Genomic DNA, 26,990 nt, shown 5'->3' with positions numbered 1-26,990 from the left:
AGCTGCCGCATCCACCAAACATTGGCCTTTCCCAGGTGATAGTGCAACTCAAAATCATAGTCCTCAATGAACTCCATCCACCTTCTCTGCCTCAAATTCAAGTCTCTCTGTGTAAACAGATACTTCAAACTCTTGTGGTCCGAGAACACCTCGAACCTCTCACCATAAAGGTAGTGCCTCCAAATCTTCAAGGCAAAGATCACTGCTGCTAACTCTAGGTCGTGTGTAGGGTAGTTCTTCTCGTGTATTTTCAACTGATGTGAGCCATAAGCTACCACTTTCCCCTCTTGCATCAACACACAACCCAAACCCTCTCGTGAGGCATCACAATAAACCGCATAGCCCAACCCTCTCTCCGGAATAATCAAAACCGGAGCGGTGGTCAATCTAACCTTCAACCCTTGGAACGACTTTTCGCAAGTCTCACTCCACACAAACTTAGCCCCTTTTTGCGTCAATCTAGTCAATGGCGAAGCTAGCCTGGAGAAATCTTTCACAAACTGACGGTAATACCCAGCTATTCCCAGAAAACTGCGGATCTCGGACACGCTCTCAGGCTGTGCCCAATCTTGCACTGCCTCGACCTTGGATGTATCAACAGACACCCCTTCCCCGGATACCACATGGCCTAAGAAGTTCACCTCTCCTAGCCAGAACTCACACTTCCCAAACTTGGCATACAGCCTATGGGCTCTAAGCAACTCAAGCACCACTCTCAAGTGTTCCTCGTGCTCCTCCTCAGAAGGCGAATAGATAAGAATGTCGTCCACGAAAACGACTACAAATTGATCCAAGAATTCCCGGAAGATCCGGTTCATCAAGTCCATAAAGACTGCCGGTGCATTGGTAAGCCCGAATGGCATCACCAAAAACTCATAATGGCCATATCGCGTACGGAATGCCGTCTTAGGAATATCCTCCTCCCTGACCCTCAACTGGTGGTAACCCGATCTCAAGTCTATCTTAGAGAAACAGCGGGAACCCTTCAACTGGTCAAACAGATCATCTATACGGGGCATAGGGTACTTATTCTTGACCGTAGCCCGATTCAACTTCCGGTAGTCTATACACAATCTCAAGGCACCATCTTTCTTTTTAGCAAAGAGGGCCGGTGGCTCCCCACGGCGAAACACTAGGGCGAACAAAACCCTTATCTAGCAATTCCTGGAGCTGAATCTTCAACTCACTCAACTCGGCTGGGGCAAAACGATAAGGTGCCATAGAAATCGGCGCTGTACCGGGCACTAAATCAATAGAGAACTCTATCTCTCGATGAGGTGGTAAACTAACGAGATCCTCGGGAAAAACGTCCGAATACTCACAAACCACCCTTGGTAATACAATCTGGGTCTCATCACACTCACCACTCATAAAGCTAGCAAGTAGACCACTAAGCTCATTCCGCCCTCGCGGATTATACATCGGTGGCAACACACTACCAACCCGATCCCCCAAGAAATGGAAACACTCCCCGCTCCAGGTACAAACCGTGACCCTCTGGCGGTAGCAATCAATAACGGCCCAGTATGACGATAGCCAGTCCATACCCAAAATAACATCAAAACCCTTCATGGGCATGACAACAAAAGGAAAAGGAAGCCTATGGTCGGCGACCTCTGTATCACAACCGCTAACACCTTGTTTCAAGATCAACTCACCTCCAACAGGCGATACTACACATATAGGAGATGCTAACTGTGCCAACTCCAATTCCAAAACAGATGCAAATGCAGCAGACACAAAAGAATGAGATGCACCCGTATCAATCAATACACTAGCAACCGAGTTGCAAAACAGAAAAGTACCTCTCACTACTGATGGAGCCGGTACTAGGTCCTGCGCGGTAACAGCATACACGCGCCCTGAAGGCCCCTGATCTACCTGCTCACCTCCAGGAGCAAAGGACTGCTGTACTGACTGGGACGACGAAGCTCCCGGATTTGCCCTCGAGGCCTGCACAGACTGAGCTGGCTGATAACTCTGCATCTGCCTAGAACCAGACGCTCCTGTAATAGCACTCAACTGCGGGCAATACCTCTTCAGGTGCCCAGGCTGACCACACTGATAGCAAGACAAAGACTGGCCCCTGCCCTGACTCTGGCCCTGAGGTCTAGCTGAAGAAGAAGCACCTCGCTGATCCCCTCCCTTCTGCGGGCAAACCGAAGACTTGTGACCCAGCTGGCCACACGCAAAACAAGTCAAGCCTCCCTGACTACCTCTCCCAGAGCCCGCATACGGCAATGGAAAGGTCGATCTAGCCACACCACCCTGACACTGCTGAGGGTTAGAACCTCTCTGTCTCCAGCCATCACCCTAACCATCTTGGCTCCTCTTGGAGCCTCTCTGCCCCTCATCCTCCTCCTACATCATGAGCTCCATATGAGCTGCCGCATCCACCAAACATTGGCCTTTCCCAGGTGATAGTGCAACTCAAAATCATAGTCCTCAATGAACTCCATCCACCTTCTCTGCCTCAAATTCAAGTCTCTCTGTGTAAACAGATACTTCAAACTCTTGTGGTCCGAGAACACCTCGAACCTCTCACCATAAAGGTAGTGCCTCCAAATCTTCAAGGCAAAGATCACTGCTGCTAACTCTAGGTCGTGTGTAGGGTAGTTCTTCTCGTGTATTTTCAACTGATGTGAGCCATAAGCTACCACTTTCCCCTCTTGCATCAACACACAACCCAAACCCTCTCGTGAGGCATCACAATAAACCGCATAGCCCAACCCTCTCTCCGGAATAATCAAAACCGGAGCGGTGGTCAATCTAACCTTCAACCCTTGGAACGACTTTTCGCAAGTCTCACTCCACACAAACTTAGCCCCTTTTTGCGTCAATCTAGTCAATGGCGAAGCTAGCCTGGAGAAATCTTTCACAAACTGACGGTAATACCCAGCTATTCCCAGAAAACTGCGGATCTCGGACACGCTCTCAGGCTGTGCCCAATCTTGCACTGCCTCGACCTTGGATGTATCAACAGACACCCCTTCCCCGGATACCACATGGCCTAAGAAGTTCACCTCTCCTAGCCAGAACTCACACTTCCCAAACTTGGCATACAGCCTATGGGCTCTAAGCAACTCAAGCACCACTCTCAAGTGTTCCTCGTGCTCCTCCTCAGAAGGCGAATAGATAAGAATGTCGTCCACGAAAACGACTACAAATTGATCCAAGAATTCCCGGAAGATCCGGTTCATCAAGTCCATAAAGACTGCCGGTGCATTGGTAAGCCCGAATGGCATCACCAAAAACTCATAATGGCCATATCGCGTACGGAATGCCGTCTTAGGAATATCCTCCTCCCTGACCCTCAACTGGTGGTAACCCGATCTCAAGTCTATCTTAGAGAAACAGCGGGAACCCTTCAACTGGTCAAACAGATCATCTATACGGGGCATAGGGTACTTATTCTTGACCGTAGCCCGATTCAACTTCCGGTAGTCTATACACAATCTCAAGGCACCATCTTTCTTTTTAGCAAAGAGGGCCGGTGGCTCCCCACGGCGAAACACTAGGGCGAACAAAACCCTTATCTAGCAATTCCTGGAGCTGAATCTTCAACTCACTCAACTCGGCTGGGGCAAAACGATAAGGTGCCATAGAAATCGGCGCTGTACCGGGCACTAAATCAATAGAGAACTCTATCTCTCGATGAGGTGGTAAACTAACGAGATCCTCGGGAAAAACGTCCGAATACTCACAAACCACCCTTGGTAATACAATCTGGGTCTCATCACACTCACCACTCATAAAGCTAGCAAGTAGACCACTAAGCTCATTCCGCCCTCGCGGATTATACATCGGTGGCAACACACTACCAACCCGATCCCCCAAGAAATGGAAACACTCCCCGCTCCAGGTACAAACCGTGACCCTCTGGCGGTAGCAATCAATAACGGCCCAGTATGACGATAGCCAGTCCATACCCAAAATAACATCAAAACCCTTCATGGGCATGACAACAAAAGGAAAAGGAAGCCTATGGTCGGCGACCTCTGTATCACAACCGCTAACACCTTGTTTCAAGATCAACTCACCTCCAACAGGCGATACTACACATATAGGAGATGCTAACTGTGCCAACTCCAATTCCAAAACAGATGCAAATGCAGCAGACACAAAAGAATGAGATGCACCCGTATCAATCAATACACTAGCAACCGAGTTGCAAAACAGAAAAGTACCTCTCACTACTGATGGAGCCGGTACTAGGTCCTGCGCGGTAACAGCATACACGCGCCCTGAAGGCCCCTGATCTACCTGCTCACCTCCAGGAGCAAAGGACTGCTGTACTGACTGGGACGACGAAGCTCCCGGATTTGCCCTCGAGGCCTGCACAGACTGAGCTGGCTGATAACTCTGCATCTGCCTAGAACCAGACGCTCCTGTAATAGCACTCAACTGCGGGCAATACCTCTTCAGGTGCCCAGGCTGACCACACTGATAGCAAGACAAAGACTGGCCCCTGCCCTGACTCTGGCCCTGAGGTCTAGCTGAAGAAGAAGCACCTCGCTGATCCCCTCCCTTCTGCGGGCAAACCGAAGACTTGTGACCCAGCTGGCCACACGCAAAACAAGTCAAGCCTCCCTGACTACCTCTCCCAGAGCCCGCATACGGCAATGGAAAGGTCGATCTAGCCACACCACCCTGACACTGCTGAGGGTTAGAACCTCTCTGTCTCCAGCCATCACCCTAACCATCTTGGCTCCTCTTGGAGCCTCTCTGCCCCTCATCCTCCTCCTACATCATGAGCTCCATATGAGCTGCCGCATCCACCAAACATTGGCCTTTCCCAGGTGATAGTGCAACTCAAAATCATAGTCCTCAATGAACTCCATCCACCTTCTCTGCCTCAAATTCAAGTCTCTCTGTGTAAACAGATACTTCAAACTCTTGTGGTCCGAGAACACCTCGAACCTCTCACCATAAAGGTAGTGCCTCCAAATCTTCAAGGCAAAGATCACTGCTGCTAACTCTAGGTCGTGTGTAGGGTAGTTCTTCTCGTGTATTTTCAACTGATGTGAGCCATAAGCTACCACTTTCCCCTCTTGCATCAACACACAACCCAAACCCTCTCGTGAGGCATCACAATAAACCGCATAGCCCAACCCTCTCTCCGGAATAATCAAAACCGGAGCGGTGGTCAATCTAACCTTCAACCCTTGGAACGACTTTTCGCAAGTCTCACTCCACACAAACTTAGCCCCTTTTTGCGTCAATCTAGTCAATGGCGAAGCTAGCCTGGAGAAATCTTTCACAAACTGACGGTAATACCCAGCTATTCCCAGAAAACTGCGGATCTCGGACACGCTCTCAGGCTGTGCCCAATCTTGCACTGCCTCGACCTTGGATGTATCAACAGACACCCCTTCCCCGGATACCACATGGCCTAAGAAGTTCACCTCTCCTAGCCAGAACTCACACTTCCCAAACTTGGCATACAGCCTATGGGCTCTAAGCAACTCAAGCACCACTCTCAAGTGTTCCTCGTGCTCCTCCTCACAAGGCGAATAGATAAGAATGTCGTCCACGAAAACGACTACAAATTGATCCAAGAATTCCCGGAAGATCCGGTTCATCAAGTCCATAAAGACTGCCGGTGCATTGGTAAGCCCGAATGGCATCACCAAAAACTCATAATGGCCATATCGCGTACGGAATGCCGTCTTAGGAATATCCTCCTCCCTGACCCTCAACTGGTGGTAACCCGATCTCAAGTCTATCTTAGAGAAACAGCGGGAACCCTTCAACTGGTCAAACAGATCATCTATACGGGGCATAGGGTACTTATTCTTGACCGTAGCCCGATTCAACTTCCGGTAGTCTATACACAATCTCAAGGCACCATCTTTCTTTTTAGCAAAGAGGGCCGGTGGCTCCCCACGGCGAAACACTAGGGCGAACAAAACCCTTATCTAGCAATTCCTGGAGCTGAATCTTCAACTCACTCAACTCGGCTGGGGCAAAACGATAAGGTGCCATAGAAATCGGCGCTGTACCGGGCACTAAATCAATAGAGAACTCTATCTCTCGATGAGGTGGTAAACTAACGAGATCCTCGGGAAAAACGTCCGAATACTCACAAACCACCCTTGGTAATACAATCTGGGTCTCATCACACTCACCACTCATAAAGCTAGCAAGTAGACCACTAAGCTCATTCCGCCCTCGCGGATTATACATCGGTGGCAACACACTACCAACCCGATCCCCCAAGAAATGGAAACACTCCCCGCTCCAGGTACAAACCGTGACCCTCTGGCGGTAGCAATCAATAACGGCCCAGTATGACGATAGCCAGTCCATACCCAAAATAACATCAAAACCCTTCATGGGCATGACAACAAAAGGAAAAGGAAGCCTATGGTCGGCGACCTCTGTATCACAACCGCTAACACCTTGTTTCAAGATCAACTCACCTCCAACAGGCGATACTACACATATAGGAGATGCTAACTGTGCCAACTCCAATTCCAAAACAGATGCAAATGCAGCAGACACAAAAGAATGAGATGCACCCGTATCAATCAATACACTAGCAACCGAGTTGCAAAACAGAAAAGTACCTCTCACTACTGATGGAGCCGGTACTAGGTCCTGCGCGGTAACAGCATACACGCGCCCTGAAGGCCCCTGATCTACCTGCTCACCTCCAGGAGCAAAGGACTGCTGTACTGACTGGGACGACGAAGCTCCCGGATTTGCCCTCGAGGCCTGCACAGACTGAGCTGGCTGATAACTCTGCATCTGCCTAGAACCAGACGCTCCTGTAATAGCACTCAACTGCGGGCAATACCTCTTCAGGTGCCCAGGCTGACCACACTGATAGCAAGACAAAGACTGGCCCCTGCCCTGACTCTGGCCCTGAGGTCTAGCTGAAGAAGAAGCACCTCGCTGATCCCCTCCCTTCTGCGGGCAAACCGAAGACTTGTGACCCAGCTGGCCACACGCAAAACAAGTCAAGCCTCCCTGACTACCTCTCCCAGAGCCCGCATACGGCAATGGAAAGGTCGATCTAGCCACACCACCCTGACACTGCTGAGGGTTAGAACCTCTCTGTCTCCAGCCATCACCCTAACCATCTTGGCTCCTCTTGGAGCCTCTCTGCCCCTCATCCTCCTCCTACATCATGAGCTCCATATGAGCTGCCGCATCCACCAAACATTGGCCTTTCCCAGGTGATAGTGCAACTCAAAATCATAGTCCTCAATGAACTCCATCCACCTTCTCTGCCTCAAATTCAAGTCTCTCTGTGTAAACAGATACTTCAAACTCTTGTGGTCCGAGAACACCTCGAACCTCTCACCATAAAGGTAGTGCCTCCAAATCTTCAAGGCAAAGATCACTGCTGCTAACTCTAGGTCGTGTGTAGGGTAGTTCTTCTCGTGTATTTTCAACTGATGTGAGCCATAAGCTACCACTTTCCCCTCTTGCATCAACACACAACCCAAACCCTCTCGTGAGGCATCACAATAAACCGCATAGCCCAACCCTCTCTCCGGAATAATCAAAACCGGAGCGGTGGTCAATCTAACCTTCAACCCTTGGAACGACTTTTCGCAAGTCTCACTCCACACAAACTTAGCCCCTTTTTGCGTCAATCTAGTCAATGGCGAAGCTAGCCTGGAGAAATCTTTCACAAACTGACGGTAATACCCAGCTATTCCCAGAAAACTGCGGATCTCGGACACGCTCTCAGGCTGTGCCCAATCTTGCACTGCCTCGACCTTGGATGTATCAACAGACACCCCTTCCCCGGATACCACATGGCCTAAGAAGTTCACCTCTCCTAGCCAGAACTCACACTTCCCAAACTTGGCATACAGCCTATGGGCTCTAAGCAACTCAAGCACCACTCTCAAGTGTTCCTCGTGCTCCTCCTCACAAGGCGAATAGATAAGAATGTCGTCCACGAAAACGACTACAAATTGATCCAAGAATTCCCGGAAGATCCGGTTCATCAAGTCCATAAAGACTGCCGGTGCATTGGTAAGCCCGAATGGCATCACCAAAAACTCATAATGGCCATATCGCGTACGGAATGCCGTCTTAGGAATATCCTCCTCCCTGACCCTCAACTGGTGGTAACCCGATCTCAAGTCTATCTTAGAGAAACAGCGGGAACCCTTCAACTGGTCAAACAGATCATCTATACGGGGCATAGGGTACTTATTCTTGACCGTAGCCCGATTCAACTTCCGGTAGTCTATACACAATCTCAAGGCACCATCTTTCTTTTTAGCAAAGAGGGCCGGTGGCTCCCCACGGCGAAACACTAGGGCGAACAAAACCCTTATCTAGCAATTCCTGGAGCTGAATCTTCAACTCACTCAACTCGGCTGGGGCAAAACGATAAGGTGCCATAGAAATCGGCGCTGTACCGGGCACTAAATCAATAGAGAACTCTATCTCTCGATGAGGTGGTAAACTAACGAGATCCTCGGGAAAAACGTCCGAATACTCACAAACCACCCTTGGTAATACAATCTGGGTCTCATCACACTCACCACTCATAAAGCTAGCAAGTAGACCACTAAGCTCATTCCGCCCTCGCGGATTATACATCGGTGGCAACACACTACCAACCCGATCCCCCAAGAAATGGAAACACTCCCCGCTCCAGGTACAAACCGTGACCCTCTGGCGGTAGCAATCAATAACGGCCCAGTATGACGATAGCCAGTCCATACCCAAAATAACATCAAAACCCTTCATGGGCATGACAACAAAAGGAAAAGGAAGCCTATGGTCGGCGACCTCTGTATCACAACCGCTAACACCTTGTTTCAAGATCAACTCACCTCCAACAGGCGATACTACACATATAGGAGATGCTAACTGTGCCAACTCCAATTCCAAAACAGATGCAAATGCAGCAGACACAAAAGAATGAGATGCACCCGTATCAATCAATACACTAGCAACCGAGTTGCAAAACAGAAAAGTACCTCTCACTACTGATGGAGCCGGTACTAGGTCCTGCGCGGTAACAGCATACACGCGCCCTGAAGGCCCCTGATCTACCTGCTCACCTCCAGGAGCAAAGGACTGCTGTACTGACTGGGACGACGAAGCTCCCGGATTTGCCCTCGAGGCCTGCACAGACTGAGCTGGCTGATAACTCTGCATCTGCCTAGAACCAGACGCTCCTGTAATAGCACTCAACTGCGGGCAATACCTCTTCAGGTGCCCAGGCTGACCACACTGATAGCAAGACAAAGACTGGCCCCTGCCCTGACTCTGGCCCTGAGGTCTAGCTGAAGAAGAAGCACCTCGCTGATCCCCTCCCTTCTGCGGGCAAACCGAAGACTTGTGACCCAGCTGGCCACACGCAAAACAAGTCAAGCCTCCCTGACTACCTCTCCCAGAGCCCGCATACGGCAATGGAAAGGTCGATCTAGCCACACCACCCTGACACTGCTGAGGGTTAGAACCTCTCTGTCACCAGCCATCACCCTAACCATCTTGGCTCCTCTTGGAGCCTCTCTGCCCCTCATCCTCCTCCTACATCATGAGCTCCATATGAGCTGCCGCATCCACCAAACATTGGCCTTTCCCAGGTGATAGTGCAACTCAAAATCATAGTCCTCAATGAACTCCATCCACCTTCTCTGCCTCAAATTCAAGTCTCTCTGTGTAAACAGATACTTCAAACTCTTGTGGTCCGAGAACACCTCGAACCTCTCACCATAAAGGTAGTGCCTCCAAATCTTCAAGGCAAAGATCACTGCTGCTAACTCTAGGTCGTGTGTAGGGTAGTTCTTCTCGTGTATTTTCAACTGATGTGAGCCATAAGCTACCACTTTCCCCTCTTGCATCAACACACAACCCAAACCCTCTCGTGAGGCATCACAATAAACCGCATAGCCCAACCCTCTCTCCGGAATAATCAAAACCGGAGCGGTGGTCAATCTAACCTTCAACCCTTGGAACGACTTTTCGCAAGTCTCACTCCACACAAACTTAGCCCCTTTTTGCGTCAATCTAGTCAACGGCGAAGCTAGCCTGGAGAAATCTTTCACAAACTGACGGTAATACCCAGCTATTCCCAGAAAACTGCGGATCTCGAACACGCTCTCAGGCTGTGCCCAATCTTGCACTGCCTCGACCTTGGATGTATCAACAGACACCCCTTCCCCGGATACCACATGGCCTAAGAAGTTCACCTCTCCTAGCCAGAACTCACACTTCCCAAACTTGGCATACAGCCTATGGGCTCTAAGCAACTCAAGCACCACTCTCAAGTGTTCCTCGTGCTCCTCCTCACAAGGCGAATAGATAAGAATGTCGTCCACGAAAACGACTACAAATTGATCCAAGAATTCCCGGAAGATCCGGTTCATCAAGTCCATAAAGACTGCCGGTGCATTGGTAAGCCCGAATGGCATCACCAAAAACTCATAATGGCCATATCGCGTACGGAATGCCGTCTTAGGAATATCCTCCTCCCTGACCCTCAACTGGTGGTAACCCGATCTCAAGTCTATCTTAGAGAAACAGCGGGAACCCTTCAACTGGTCAAACAGATCATCTATACGGGGCATAGGGTACTTATTCTTGACCGTAGCCCGATTCAACTTCCGGTAGTCTATACACAATCTCAAGGCACCATCTTTCTTTTTAGCAAAGAGGGCCGGTGGCTCCCCACGGCGAAACACTAGGGCGAACAAAACCCTTATCTAGCAATTCCTGGAGCTGAATCTTCAACTCACTCAACTCGGCTGGGGCAAAACGATAAGGTGCCATAGAAATCGGCGCTGTACCGGGCACTAAATCAATAGAGAACTCTATCTCTCGATGAGGTGGTAAACTAACGAGATCCTCGGGAAAAACGTCCGAATACTCACAAACCACCCTTGGTAATACAATCTGGGTCTCATCACACTCACCACTCATAAAGCTAGCAAGTAGACCACTAAGCTCATTCCGCCCTCGCGGATTATACATCGGTGGCAACACACTACCAACCCGATCCCCCAAGAAATGGAAACACTCCCCGCTCCAGGTACAAACCGTGACCCTCTGGCGGTAGCAATCAATAACGGCCCAGTATGACGATAGCCAGTCCATACCCAAAATAACATCAAAACCCTTCATGGGCATGACAACAAAAGGAAAAGGAAGCCTATGGTCGGCGACCTCTGTATCACAACCGCTAACACCTTGTTTCAAGATCAACTCACCTCCAACAGGCGATACTACACATATAGGAGATGCTAACTGTGCCAACTCCAATTCCAAAACAGATGCAAATGCAGCAGACACAAAAGAATGAGATGCACCCGTATCAATCAATACACTAGCAACCGAGTTGCAAAACAGAAAAGTACCTCTCACTACTGATGGAGCCGGTACTAGGTCCTGCGCGGTAACAGCATACACGCGCCCTGAAGGCCCCTGATCTACCTGCTCACCTCCAGGAGCAAAGGACTGCTGTACTGACTGGGACGACGAAGCTCCCGGATTTGCCCTCGAGGCCTGCACAGACTGAGCTGGCTGATAACTCTGCATCTGCCTAGAACCAGACGCTCCTGTAATAGCACTCAACTGCGGGCAATACCTCTTCAGGTGCCCAGGCTGACCACACTGATAGCAAGACAAAGACTGGCCCCTGCCCTGACTCTGGCCCTGAGGTCTAGCTGAAGAAGAAGCACCTCGCTGATCCCCTCCCTTCTGCGGGCAAACCGAAGACTTGTGACCCAGCTGGCCACACGCAAAACAAGTCAAGCCTCCCTGACTACCTCTCCCAGAGCCCGCATACGGCAATGGAAAGGTCGATCTAGCCACACCACCCTGACACTGCTGAGGGTTAGAACCTCTCTGTCTCCAGCCATCACCCTAACCATCTTGGCTCCTCTTGGAGCCTCTCTGCCCCTCATCCTCCTCCTACATCATGAGCTCCATATGAGCTGCCGCATCCACCAAACATTGGCCTTTCCCAGGTGATAGTGCAACTCAAAATCATAGTCCTCAATGAACTCCATCCACCTTCTCTGCCTCAAATTCAAGTCTCTCTGTGTAAACAGATACTTCAAACTCTTGTGGTCCGAGAACACCTCGAACCTCTCACCATAAAGGTAGTGCCTCCAAATCTTCAAGGCAAAGATCACTGCTGCTAACTCTAGGTCGTGTGTAGGGTAGTTCTTCTCGTGTATTTTCAACTGATGTGAGCCATAAGCTACCACTTTCCCCTCTTGCATCAACACACAACCCAAACCCTCTCGTGAGGCATCACAATAAACCGCATAGCCCAACCCTCTCTCCGGAATAATCAAAACCGGAGCGGTGGTCAATCTAACCTTCAACCCTTGGAACGACTTTTCGCAAGTCTCACTCCACACAAACTTAGCCCCTTTTTGCGTCAATCTAGTCAACGGCGAAGCTAGCCTGGAGAAATCTTTCACAAACTGACGGTAATACCCAGCTATTCCCAGAAAACTGCGGATCTCGAACACGCTCTCAGGCTGTGCCCAATCTTGCACTGCCTCGACCTTGGATGTATCAACAGACACCCCTTCCCCGGATACCACATGGCCTAAGAAGTTCACCTCTCCTAGCCAGAACTCACACTTCCCAAACTTGGCATACAGCCTATGGGCTCTAAGCAACTCAAGCACCACTCTCAAGTGTTCCTCGTGCTCCTCCTCAGAAGGCGAATAGATAAGAATGTCGTCCACGAAAACGACTACAAATTGATCCAAGAATTCCCGGAAGATCCGGTTCATCAAGTCCATAAAGACTGCCGGTGCATTGGTAAGCCCGAATGGCATCACCAAAAACTCATAATGGCCATATCGCGTACGGAATGCCGTCTTAGGAATATCCTCCTCCCTGACCCTCAACTGGTGGTAACCCGATCTCAAGTCTATCTTAGAGAAACAGCGGGAACCCTTCAACTGGTCAAACAGATCATCTATACGGGGCATAGGGTACTTATTCTTGACCGTAGCCCGATTCAACTTCCGGTAGTCTATACACAATCTCAAGGCACCATCTTTCTTTTTAGCAAAGAGGGCCGGTGGCTCCCCACGGCGAAACACTAGGGCGAACAAAACCCTTATCTAGCAATTCCTGGAGCTGAATCTTCAACTCACTCAACTCGGCTGGGGCAAAACGATAAGGTGCCATAGAAATCGGCGCTGTACCGGGCACTAAATCAATAGAGAACTCTATCTCTCGATGAGGTGGTAAACTAACGAGATCCTCGGGAAAAACGTCCGAATACTCACAAACCACCCTTGGTAATACAATCTGGGTCTCATCACACTCACCACTCATAAAGCTAGCAAGTAGACCACTAAGCTCATTCCGCCCTCGCGGATTATACATCGGTGGCAACACACTACCAACCCGATCCCCCAAGAAATGGAAACACTCCCCGCTCCAGGTACAAACCGTGACCCTCTGGCGGTAGCAATCAATAACGGCCCAGTATGACGATAGCCAGTCCATACCCAAAATAACATCAAAACCCTTCATGGGCATGACAACAAAAGGAAAAGGAAGCCTATGGTCGGCGACCTCTGTATCACAACCGCTAACACCTTGTTTCAAGATCAACTCACCTCCAACAGGCGATACTACACATATAGGAGATGCTAACTGTGCCAACTCCAATTCCAAAACAGATGCAAATGCAGCAGACACAAAAGAATGAGATGCACCCGTATCAATCAATACACTAGCAACCGAGTTGCAAAACAGAAAAGTACCTCTCACTACTGATGGAGCCGGTACTAGGTCCTGCGCGGTAACAGCATACACGCGCCCTGAAGGCCCCTGATCTACCTGCTCACCTCCAGGAGCAAAGGACTGCTGTACTGACTGGGACGACGAAGCTCCCGGATTTGCCCTCGAGGCCTGCACAGACTGAGCTGGCTGATAACTCTGCATCTGCCTAGAACCAGACGCTCCTGTAATAGCACTCAACTGCGGGCAATACCTCTTCAGGTGCCCAGGCTGACCACACTGATAGCAAGACAAAGACTGGCCCCTGCCCTGACTCTGGCCCTGAGGTCTAGCTGAAGAAGAAGCACCTCGCTGATCCCCTCCCTTCTGCGGGCAAACCGAAGACTTGTGACCCAGCTGGCCACACGCAAAACAAGTCAAGCCTCCCTGACTACCTCTCCCAGAGCCCGCATACGGCAATGGAAAGGTCGATCTAGCCACACCACCCTGACACTGCTGAGGGTTAGAACCTCTCTGTCTCCAGCCATCACCCTAACCATCTTGGCTCCTCTTGGAGCCTCTCTGCCCCTCATCCTCCTCCTACATCATGAGCTCCATATGAGCTGCCGCATCCACCAAACATTGGCCTTTCCCAGGTGATAGTGCAACTCAAAATCATAGTCCTCAATGAACTCCATCCACCTTCTCTGCCTCAAATTCAAGTCTCTCTGTGTAAACAGATACTTCAAACTCTTGTGGTCCGAGAACACCTCGAACCTCTCACCATAAAGGTAGTGCCTCCAAATCTTCAAGGCAAAGATCACTGCTGCTAACTCTAGGTCGTGTGTAGGGTAGTTCTTCTCGTGTATTTTCAACTGATGTGAGCCATAAGCTACCACTTTCCCCTCTTGCATCAACACACAACCCAAACCCTCTCGTGAGGCATCACAATAAACCGCATAGCCCAACCCTCTCTCCGGAATAATCAAAACCGGAGCGGTGGTCAATCTAACCTTCAACCCTTGGAACGACTTTTCGCAAGTCTCACTCCACACAAACTTAGCCCCTTTTTGCGTCAATCTAGTCAACGGCGAAGCTAGCCTGGAGAAATCTTTCACAAACTGACGGTAATACCCAGCTATTCCCAGAAAACTGCGGATCTCGAACACGCTCTCAGGCTGTGCCCAATCTTGCACTGCCTCGACCTTGGATGTATCAACAGACACCCCTTCCCCGGATACCACATGGCCTAAGAAGTTCACCTCTCCTAGCCAGAACTCACACTTCCCAAACTTGGCATACAGCCTATGGGCTCTAAGCAACTCAAGCACCACTCTCAAGTGTTCCTCGTGCTCCTCCTCAGAAGGCGAATAGATAAGAATGTCGTCCACGAAAACGACTACAAATTGATCCAAGAATTCCCGGAAGATCCGGTTCATCAAGTCCATAAAGACTGCCGGTGCATTGGTAAGCCCGAATGGCATCACCAAAAACTCATAATGGCCATATCGCGTACGGAATGCCGTCTTAGGAATATCCTCCTCCCTGACCCTCAACTGGTGGTAACCCGATCTCAAGTCTATCTTAGAGAAACAGCGGGAACCCTTCAACTGGTCAAACAGATCATCTATACGGGGCATAGGGTACTTATTCTTGACCGTAGCCCGATTCAACTTCCGGTAGTCTATACACAATCTCAAGGCACCATCTTTCTTTTTAGCAAAGAGGGCCGGTGGCTCCCCACGGCGAAACACTAGGGCGAACAAAACCCTTATCTAGCAATTCCTGGAGCTGAATCTTCAACTCACTCAACTCGGCTGGGGCAAAACGATAAGGTGCCATAGAAATCGGCGCTGTACCGGGCACTAAATCAATAGAGAACTCTATCTCTCGATGAGGTGGTAAACTAACGAGATCCTCGGGAAAAACGTCCGAATACTCACAAACCACCCTTGGTAATACAATCTGGGTCTCATCACACTCACCACTCATAAAGCTAGCAAGTAGACCACTAAGCTCATTCCGCCCTCGCGGATTATACATCGGTGGCAACACACTACCAACCCGATCCCCCAAGAAATGGAAACACTCCCCGCTCCAGGTACAAACCGTGACCCTCTGGCGGTAGCAATCAATAACGGCCCAGTATGACGATAGCCAGTCCATACCCAAAATAACATCAAAACCCTTCATGGGCATGACAACAAAAGGAAAAGGAAGCCTATGGTCGGCGACCTCTGTATCACAACCGCTAACACCTTGTTTCAAGATCAACTCACCTCCAACAGGCGATACTACACATATAGGAGATGCTAACTGTGCCAACTCCAATTCCAAAACAGATGCAAATGCAGCAGACACAAAAGAATGAGATGCACCCGTATCAATCAATACACTAGCAACCGAGTTGCAAAACAGAAAAGTACCTCTCACTACTGATGGAGCCGGTACTAGGTCCTGCGCGGTAACAGCATACACGCGCCCTGAAGGCCCCTGATCTACCTGCTCACCTCCAGGAGCAAAGGACTGCTGTACTGACTGGGACGACGAAGCTCCCGGATTTGCCCTCGAGGCCTGCACAGACTGAGCTGGCTGATAACTCTGCATCTGCCTAGAACCAGACGCTCCTGTAATAGCACTCAACTGCGGGCAATACCTCTTCAGGTGCCCAGGCTGACCACACTGATAGCAAGACAAAGACTGGCCCCTGCCCTGACTCTGGCCCTGAGGTCTAGCTGAAGAAGAAGCACCTCGCTGATCCCCTCCCTTCTGCGGGCAAACCGAAGACTTGTGACCCAGCTGGCCACACGCAAAACAAGTCAAGCCTCCCTGACTACCTCTCCCAGAGCCCGCATACGGCAATGGAAAGGTCGATCTAGCCACACCACCCTGACACTGCTGAGGGTTAGAACCTCTCTGTCTCCAGCCATCACCCTAACCATCTTGGCTCCTCTTGGAGCCTCTCTGCCCCTCATCCTCCTCCTACATCATGAGCTCCATATGAGCTGCCGCATCCACCAAACATTGGCCTTTCCCAGGTGATAGTGCAACTCAAAATCATAGTCCTCAATGAACTCCATCCACCTTCTCTGCCTCAAATTCAAGTCTCTCTGTGTAAACAGATACTTCAAACTCTTGTGGTCCGAGAACACCTCGAACCTCTCACCATAAAGGTAGTGCCTCCAAATCTTCAAGGCAAAGATCACTGCTGCTAACTCTAGGTCGTGTGTAGGGTAGTTCTTCTCGTGTATTTTCAACTGATGTGAGCCATAAGCTACCACTTTCCCCTCTTGCATCAACACACAACCCAAACCCTCTCGTGAGGCATCACAATAAACCGCATAGCCCAACCCTCTCTCCGGAATAATCAAAACCGGAGCGGTGGTCAATCTAACCTTCAACCCTTGGAACGACTTTTCGCAAGTCTCACTCCACACAAACTTAGCCCCTTTTTGCGTCAATCTAGTCAATGGCGAAGCTAGCCTGGAGAAATCTTTCACAAACTGACGGTAATACCCAGCTATTCCCAGAAAACTGCGGATCTCGAACACGCTCTCAGGCTGTGCCCAATCTTGCACTGCCTCGACCTTGGATGTATCAACAGACACCCCTTCCCCGGATACCACATGGCCTAAGAAGTTCACCTCTCCTAGCCAGAACTCACACTTCCCAAACTTGGCATACAGCCTATGGGCTCTAAGCAACTCAAGCACCACTCTCAAGTGTTCCTCGTGCTCCTCCTCAGAAGGCGAATAGATAAGAATGTCGTCCACGAAAACGACTACAAATTGATCCAAGAATTCCCGGAAGATCCGGTTCATCAAGTCCATAAAGACTGCCGGTGCATTGGTAAGCCCGAATGGCATCACCAAAAACTCATAATGGCCATATCGCGTACGGAATGCCGTCTTAGGAATATCCTCCTCCCTGACCCTCAACTGGTGGTAACCCGATCTCAAGTCTATCTTAGAGAAACAGCGGGAACCCTTCAACTGGTCAAACAGATCATCTATACGGGGCATAGGGTACTTATTCTTGACCGTAGCCCGATTCAACTTCCGGTAGTCTATACACAATCTCAAGGCACCATCTTTCTTTTTAGCAAAGAGGGCCGGTGGCTCCCCACGGCGAAACACTAGGGCGAACAAAACCCTTATCTAGCAATTCCTGGAGCTGAATCTTCAACTCACTCAACTCGGCTGGGGCAAAACGATAAGGTGCCATAGAAATCGGCGCTGTACCGGGCACTAAATCAATAGAGAACTCTATCTCTCGATGAGGTGGTAAACTAACGAGATCCTCGGGAAAAACGTCCGAATACTCACAAACCACCCTTGGTAATACAATCTGGGTCTCATCACACTCACCACTCATAAAGCTAGCAAGTAGACCACTAAGCTCATTCCGCCCTCGCGGATTATACATCGGTGGCAACACACTACCAACCCGATCCCCCAAGAAATGGAAACACTCCCCGCTCCAGGTACAAACCGTGACCCTCTGGCGGTAGCAATCAATAACGGCCCAGTATGACGATAGCCAGTCCATACCCAAAATAACATCAAAACCCTTCATGGGCATGACAACAAAAGGAAAAGGAAGCCTATGGTCGGCGACCTCTGTATCACAACCGCTAACACCTTGTTTCAAGATCAACTCACCTCCAACAGGCGATACTACACATATAGGAGATGCTAACTGTGCCAACTCCAATTCCAAAACAGATGCAAATGCAGCAGACACAAAAGAATGAGATGCACCCGTATCAATCAATACACTAGCAACCGAGTTGCAAAACAGAAAAGTACCTCTCACTACTGATGGAGCCGGTACTAGGTCCTGCGCGGTAACAGCATACACGCGCCCTGAAGGCCCCTGATCTACCTGCTCACCTCCAGGAGCAAAGGACTGCTGTACTGACTGGGACGACGAAGCTCCCGGATTTGCCCTCGAGGCCTGCACAGACTGAGCTGGCTGATAACTCTGCATCTGCCTAGAACCAGACGCTCCTGTAATAGCACTCAACTGCGGGCAATACCTCTTCAGGTGCCCAGGCTGACCACACTGATAGCAAGACAAAGACTGGCCCCTGCCCTGACTCTGGCCCTGAGGTCTAGCTGAAGAAGAAGCACCTCGCTGATCCCCTCCCTTCTGCGGGCAAACCGAAGACTTGTGACCCAGCTGGCCACACGCAAAACAAGTCAAGCCTCCCTGACTACCTCTCCCAGAGCCCGCATACGGCAATGGAAAGGTCGATCTAGCCACACCACCCTGACACTGCTGAGGGTTAGAACCTCTCTGTCACCAGCCATCACCCTAACCATCTTGGCTCCTCTTGGAGCCTCTCTGCCCCTCATCCTCCTCCTACATCATGAGCTCCATATGAGCTGCCGCATCCACCAAACATTGGCCTTTCCCAGGTGATAGTGCAACTCAAAATCATAGTCCTCAATGAACTCCATCCACCTTCTCTGCCTCAAATTCAAGTCTCTCTGTGTAAACAGATACTTCAAACTCTTGTGGTCCGAGAACACCTCGAACCTCTCACCATAAAGGTAGTGCCTCCAAATCTTCAAGGCAAAGATCACTGCTGCTAACTCTAGGTCGTGTGTAGGGTAGTTCTTCTCGTGTATTTTCAACTGATGTGAGCCATAAGCTACCACTTTCCCCTCTTGCATCAACACACAACCCAAACCCTCTCGTGAGGCATCACAATAAACCGCATAGCCCAACCCTCTCTCCGGAATAATCAAAACCGGAGCGGTGGTCAATCTAACCTTCAACCCTTGGAACGACTTTTCGCAAGTCTCACTCCACACAAACTTAGCCCCTTTTTGCGTCAATCTAGTCAATGGCGAAGCTAGCCTGGAGAAATCTTTCACAAACTGACGGTAATACCCAGCTATTCCCAGAAAACTGCGGATCTCGAACACGCTCTCAGGCTGTGCCCAATCTTGCACTGCCTCGACCTTGGATGTATCAACAGACACCCCTTCCCCGGATACCACATGGCCTAAGAAGTTCACCTCTCCTAGCCAGAACTCACACTTCCCAAACTTGGCATACAGCCTATGGGCTCTAAGCAACTCAAGCACCACTCTCAAGTGTTCCTCGTGCTCCTCCTCAGAAGGCGAATAGATAAGAATGTCGTCCACGAAAACGACTACAAATTGATCCAAGAATTCCCGGAAGATCCGGTTCATCAAGTCCATAAAGACTGCCGGTGCATTGGTAAGCCCGAATGGCATCACCAAAAACTCATAATGGCCATATCGCGTACGGAATGCCGTCTTAGGAATATCCTCCTCCCTGACCCTCAACTGGTGGTAACCCGATCTCAAGTCTATCTTAGAGAAACAGCGGGAACCCTTCAACTGGTCAAACAGATCATCTATACGGGGCATAGGGTACTTATTCTTGACCGTAGCCCGATTCAACTTCCGGTAGTCTATACACAATCTCAAGGCACCATCTTTCTTTTTAGCAAAGAGGGCCGGTGGCTCCCCACGGCGAAACACTAGGGCGAACAAAACCCTTATCTAGCAATTCCTGGAGCTGAATCTTCAACTCACTCAACTCGGCTGGGGCAAAACGATAAGGTGCCATAGAAATCGGCGCTGTACCGGGCACTAAATCAATAGAGAACTCTATCTCTCGATGAGGTGGTAAACTAACGAGATCCTCGGGAAAAACGTCCGAATACTCACAAACCACCCTTGGTAATACAATCTGGGTCTCATCACACTCACCACTCATAAAGCTAGCAAGTAGACCACTAAGCTCATTCCGCCCTCGCGGATTATACATCGGTGGCAACACACTACCAACCCGATCCCCCAAGAAATGGAAACACTCCCCGCTCCAGGTACAAACCGTGACCCTCTGGCGGTAGCAATCAATAACGGCCCAGTATGACGATAGCCAGTCCATACCCAAAATAACATCAAAACCCTTCATGGGCATGACAACAAAAGGAAAAGGAAGCCTATGGTCGGCGACCTCTGTATCACAACCGCTAACACCTTGTTTCAAGATCAACTCACCTCCAACAGGCGATACTACACATATAGGAGATGCTAACTGTGCCAACTCCAATTCCAAAACAGATGCAAATGCAGCAGACACAAAAGAATGAGATGCACCCGTATCAATCAATACACTAGCAACCGAGTTGCAAAACAGAAAAGTACCTCTCACTACTGATGGAGCCGGTACTAGGTCCTGCGCGGTAACAGCATACACGCGCCCTGAAGGCCCCTGATCTACCTGCTCACCTCCAGGAGCAAAGGACTGCTGTACTGACTGGGACGACGAAGCTCCCGGATTTGCCCTCGAGGCCTGCACAGACTGAGCTGGCTGATAACTCTGCATCTGCCTAGAACCAGACGCTCCTGTAATAGCACTCAACTGCGGGCAATACCTCTTCAGGTGCCCAGGCTGACCACACTGATAGCAAGACAAAGACTGGCCCCTGCCCTGACTCTGGCCCTGAGGTCTAGCTGAAGAAGAAGCACCTCGCTGATCCCCTCCCTTCTGCGGGCAAACCGAAGACTTGTGACCCAGCTGGCCACACGCAAAACAAGTCAAGCCTCCCTGACTACCTCTCCCAGAGCCCGCATACGGCAATGGAAAGGTCGATCTAGCCACACCACCCTGACACTGCTGAGGGTTAGAACCTCTCTGTCTCCAGCCATCACCCTAACCATCTTGGCTCCTCTTGGAGCCTCTCTGCCCCTCATCCTCCTCCTACATCATGAGCTCCATATGAGCTGCCGCATCCACCAAACATTGGCCTTTCCCAGGTGATAGTGCAACTCAAAATCATAGTCCTCAATGAACTCCATCCACCTTCTCTGCCTCAAATTCAAGTCTCTCTGTGTAAACAGATACTTCAAACTCTTGTGGTCCGAGAACACCTCGAACCTCTCACCATAAAGGTAGTGCCTCCAAATCTTCAAGGCAAAGATCACTGCTGCTAACTCTAGGTCGTGTGTAGGGTAGTTCTTCTCGTGTATTTTCAACTGATGTGAGCCATAAGCTACCACTTTCCCCTCTTGCATCAACACACAACCCAAACCCTCTCGTGAGGCATCACAATAAACCGCATAGCCCAACCCTCTCTCCGGAATAATCAAAACCGGAGCGGTGGTCAATCTAACCTTCAACCCTTGGAACGACTTTTCGCAAGTCTCACTCCACACAAACTTAGCCCCTTTTTGCGTCAATCTAGTCAATGGCGAAGCTAGCCTGGAGAAATCTTTCACAAACTGACGGTAATACCCAGCTATTCCCAGAAAACTGCGGATCTCGAACACGCTCTCAGGCTGTGCCCAATCTTGCACTGCCTCGACCTTGGATGTATCAACAGACACCCCTTCCCCGGATACCACATGGCCTAAGAAGTTCACCTCTCCTAGCCAGAACTCACACTTCCCAAACTTGGCATACAGCCTATGGGCTCTAAGCAACTCAAGCACCACTCTCAAGTGTTCCTCGTGCTCCTCCTCAGAAGGCGAATAGATAAGAATGTCGTCCACGAAAACGACTACAAATTGATCCAAGAATTCCCGGAAGATCCGGTTCATCAAGTCCATAAAGACTGCCGGTGCATTGGTAAGCCCGAATGGCATCACCAAAAACTCATAATGGCCATATCGCGTACGGAATGCCGTCTTAGGAATATCCTCCTCCCTGACCCTCAACTGGTGGTAACCCGATCTCAAGTCTATCTTAGAGAAACAGCGGGAACCCTTCAACTGGTCAAACAGATCATCTATACGGGGCATAGGGTACTTATTCTTGACCGTAGCCCGATTCAACTTCCGGTAGTCTATACACAATCTCAAGGCACCATCTTTCTTTTTAGCAAAGAGGGCCGGTGGCTCCCCACGGCGAAACACTAGGGCGAACAAAACCCTTATCTAGCAATTCCTGGAGCTGAATCTTCAACTCACTCAACTCGGCTGGGGCAAAACGATAAGGTGCCATAGAAATCGGCGCTGTACCGGGCACTAAATCAATAGAGAACTCTATCTCTCGATGAGGTGGTAAACTAACGAGATCCTCGGGAAAAACGTCCGAATACTCACAAACCACCCTTGGTAATACAATCTGGGTCTCATCACACTCACCACTCATAAAGCTAGCAAGTAGACCACTAAGCTCATTCCGCCCTCGCGGATTATACATCGGTGGCAACACACTACCAACCCGATCCCCCAAGAAATGGAAACACTCCCCGCTCCAGGTACAAACCGTGACCCTCTGGCGGTAGCAATCAATAACGGCCCAGTATGACGATAGCCAGTCCATACCCAAAATAACATCAAAACCCTTCATGGGCATGACAACAAAAGGAAAAGGAAGCCTATGGTCGGCGACCTCTGTATCACAACCGCTAACACCTTGTTTCAAGATCAACTCACCTCCAACAGGCGATACTACACATATAGGAGATGCTAACTGTGCCAACTCCAATTCCAAAACAGATGCAAATGCAGCAGACACAAAAGAATGAGATGCACCCGTATCAATCAATACACTAGCAACCGAGTTGCAAAACAGAAAAGTACCTCTCACTACTGATGGAGCCGGTACTAGGTCCTGCGCGGTAACAGCATACACGCGCCCTGAAGGCCCCTGATCTACCTGCTCACCTCCAGGAGCAAAGGACTGCTGTACTGACTGGGACGACGAAGCTCCCGGATTTGCCCTCGAGGCCTGCACAGACTGAGCTGGCTGATAACTCTGCATCTGCCTAGAACCAGACGCTCCTGTAATAGCACTCAACTGCGGGCAATACCTCTTCAGGTGCCCAGGCTGACCACACTGATAGCAAGACAAAGACTGGCCCCTGCCCTGACTCTGGCCCTGAGGTCTAGCTGAAGAAGAAGCACCTCGCTGATCCCCTCCCTTCTGCGGGCAAACCGAAGACTTGTGACCCAGTTGGCCACACGCAAAACAAGTCAAGCCTCCCTGACTACCTCTCCCAGAGCCCGCATACGGCAATGGAAAGGTCGATCTAGCCACACCACCCTGACACTGCTGAGGGTTAGAACCTCTCTGTCTCCAGCCATCACCCTAACCATCTTGGCTCCTCTTGGAGCCTCTCTGCCCCTCATCCTCCTCCTACATCATGAGCTCCATATGAGCTGCCGCATCCACCAAACATTGGCCTTTCCCAGGTGATAGTGCAACTCAAAATCATAGTCCTCAATGAACTCCATCCACCTTCTCTGCCTCAAATTCAAGTCTCTCTGTGTAAACAGATACTTCAAACTCTTGTGGTCCGAGAACACCTCGAACCTCTCACCATAAAGGTAGTGCCTCCAAATCTTCAAGGCAAAGATCACTGCTGCTAACTCTAGGTCGTGTGTAGGGTAGTTCTTCTCGTGTATTTTCAACTGATGTGAGCCATAAGCTACCACTTTCCCCTCTTGCATCAACACACAACCCAAACCCTCTCGTGAGGCATCACAATAAACCGCATAGCCCAACCCTCTCTCCGGAATAATCAAAACCGGAGCGGTGGTCAATCTAACCTTCAACCCTTGGAACGACTTTTCGCAAGTCTCACTCCACACAAACTTAGCCCCTTTTTGCGTCAATCTAGTCAATGGCGAAGCTAGCCTGGAGAAATCTTTCACAAACTGACGGTAATACCCAGCTATTCCCAGAAAACTGCGGATCTCGAACACGCTCTCAGGCTGTGCCCAATCTTGCACTGCCTCGACCTTGGATGTATCAACAGACACCCCTTCCCCGGATACCACATGGCCTAAGAAGTTCACCTCTCCTAGCCAGAACTCACACTTCCCAAACTTGGCATACAGCCTATGGGCTCTAAGCAACTCAAGCACCACTCTCAAGTGTTCCTCGTGCTCCTCCTCAGAAGGCGAATAGATAAGAATGTCGTCCACGAAAACGACTACAAATTGATCCAAGAATTCCCGGAAGATCCGGTTCATCAAGTCCATAAAGACTGCCGGTGCATTGGTAAGCCCGAATGGCATCACCAAAAACTCATAATGGCCATATCGCGTACGGAATGCCGTCTTAGGAATATCCTCCTCCCTGACCCTCAACTGGTGGTAACCCGATCTCAAGTCTATCTTAGAGAAACAGCGGGAACCCTTCAACTGGTCAAACAGATCATCTATACGGGGCATAGGGTACTTATTCTTGACCGTAGCCCGATTCAACTTCCGGTAGTCTATACACAATCTCAAGGCACCATCTTTCTTTTTAGCAAAGAGGGCCGGTGGCTCCCCACGGCGAAACACTAGGGCGAACAAAACCCTTATCTAGCAATTCCTGGAGCTGAATCTTCAACTCACTCAACTCGGCTGGGGCAAAACGATAAGGTGCCATAGAAATCGGCGCTGTACCGGGCACTAAATCAATAGAGAACTCTATCTCTCGATGAGGTGGTAAACTAACGAGATCCTCGGGAAAAACGTCCGAATACTCACAAACCACCCTTGGTAATACAATCTGGGTCTCATCACACTCACCACTCATAAAGCTAGCAAGTAGACCACTAAGCTCATTCCGCCCTCGCGGATTATACATCGGTGGCAACACACTACCAACCCGATCCCCCAAGAAATGGAAACACTCCCCGCTCCAGGTACAAACCGTGACCCTCTGGCGGTAGCAATCAATAACGGCCCAGTATGACGATAGCCAGTCCATACCCAAAATAACATCAAAACCCTTCATGGGCATGACAACAAAAGGAAAAGGAAGCCTATGGTCGGCGACCTCTGTATCACAACCGCTAACACCTTGTTTCAAGATCAACTCACCTCCAACAGGCGATACTACACATATAGGAGATGCTAACTGTGCCAACTCCAATTCCAAAACAGATGCAAATGCAGCAGACACAAAAGAATGAGATGCACCCGTATCAATCAATACACTAGCAACCGAGTTGCAAAACAGAAAAGTACCTCTCACTACTGATGGAGCCGGTACTAGGTCCTGCGCGGTAACAGCATACACGCGCCCTGAAGGCCCCTGATCTACCTGCTCACCTCCAGGAGCAAAGGACTGCTGTACTGACTGGGACGACGAAGCTCCCGGATTTGCCCTCGAGGCCTGCACAGACTGAGCTGGCTGATAACTCTGCATCTGCCTAGAACCAGACGCTCCTGTAATAGCACTCAACTGCGGGCAATACCTCTTCAGGTGCCCAGGCTGACCACACTGATAGCAAGACAAAGACTGGCCCCTGGCCTGACTCTGGCCCTGAGGTCTAGCTGAAGAAGAAGCACCTCGCTGATCCCCTCCCTTCTGCGGGCAAACCGAAGACTTGTGACCCAGCTGGCCACACGCAAAACAAGTCAAGCCTCCCTGACTACCTCTCCCAGAGCCCGCATACGGCAATGGAAAGGTCGATCTAGCCACACCACCCTGACACTGCTGAGGGTTAGAACCTCTCTGTCACCAGCCATCACCCTAACCATCTTGGCTCCTCTTGGAGCCTCTCTGCCCCTCATCCTCCTCCTACATCATGAGCTCCATATGAGCTGCCGCATCCACCAAACATTGGCCTTTCCCAGGTGATAGTGCAACTCAAAATCATAGTCCTCAATGAACTCCATCCACCTTCTCTGCCTCAAATTCAAGTCTCTCTGTGTAAACAGATACTTCAAACTCTTGTGGTCCGAGAACACCTCGAACCTCTCACCATAAAGGTAGTGCCTCCAAATCTTCAAGGCAAAGATCACTGCTGCTAACTCTAGGTCGTGTGTAGGGTAGTTCTTCTCGTGTATTTTCAACTGATGTGAGCCATAAGCTACCACTTTCCCCTCTTGCATCAACACACAACCCAAACCCTCTCGTGAGGCATCACAATAAACCGCATAGCCCAACCCTCTCTCCGGAATAATCAAAACCGGAGCGGTGGTCAATCTAACCTTCAACCCTTGGAACGACTTTTCGCAAGTCTCACTCCACACAAACTTAGCCCCTTTTTGCGTCAATCTAGTCAATGGCGAAGCTAGCCTGGAGAAATCTTTCACAAACTGACGGTAATACCCAGCTATTCCCAGAAAACTGCGGATCTCGAACACGCTCTCAGGCTGTGCCCAATCTTGCACTGCCTCGACCTTGGATGTATCAACAGACACCCCTTCCCCGGATACCACATGGCCTAAGAAGTTCACCTCTCCTAGCCAGAACTCACACTTCCCAAACTTGGCATACAGCCTATGGGCTCTAAGCAACTCAAGCACCACTCTCAAGTGTTCCTCGTGCTCCTCCTCAGAAGGCGAATAGATAAGAATGTCGTCCACGAAAACGACTACAAATTG

The sequence above is a fragment of the Camellia sinensis genome, chromosome 12 (assembly GCF_055761805.1).
Source record: "Camellia sinensis isolate YWXY chromosome 12, ASM5576180v1, whole genome shotgun sequence".
Classification (NCBI taxonomy): Eukaryota; Viridiplantae; Streptophyta; class Magnoliopsida; order Ericales; family Theaceae; genus Camellia; species Camellia sinensis.
The sequence above is the reverse complement of the archived record's forward strand: the minus strand, read 5'-3'. Positions refer to the sequence as shown.